The sequence below is a fragment of the Geospiza fortis genome, unplaced genomic scaffold (genome assembly GCF_000277835.1).
Source record: "Geospiza fortis unplaced genomic scaffold, GeoFor_1.0 scaffold95, whole genome shotgun sequence".
Lineage (NCBI taxonomy): Eukaryota > Metazoa > Chordata > Aves > Passeriformes > Thraupidae > Geospiza > Geospiza fortis.
This window is the reverse complement of record NW_005054333.1, coordinates 5,046,025-5,046,453: the sequence shown is the minus strand read 5'-3', so window position 1 is coordinate 5,046,453 and position 429 is coordinate 5,046,025.

Genomic DNA, 429 nt, shown 5'->3' with positions numbered 1-429 from the left:
CTCTCAAATCCAGACACGTTAAACCATCTTTAAAATTGACGCTTCTTCTACTGCCCTCTGGCCCACGTTCCCAAGCCATGGTAGCAATCAGCACCCTCAGGACATATCCCCAGGTTAACCTGCATCTGTGTTCTGGCTCCAGAATGCCACAGGCCAGATGCAGCTGGAAACCCAACAGGTCAGCTGCACCTGCCTGGGAGGACAAGGCAGACCACAAAGCTGAGGAGCAACAGAACAAGGGGAAGTGGCTTCAAATTGAATGATAGTAGGTTTAGGTATTAGGAAAAATTTCTTTACTGCGAGGGTGGTGAGGCACTGAAACAGGCTGCTCAGAGAAGCTGTGGATGCCTCATCCCTGGGAAGTGGTCAAGGCCAGGGCTCTGAGCCACCAAGGCGCCCTTGCCCACAGCAGGCAGGTTGGAACTGGAC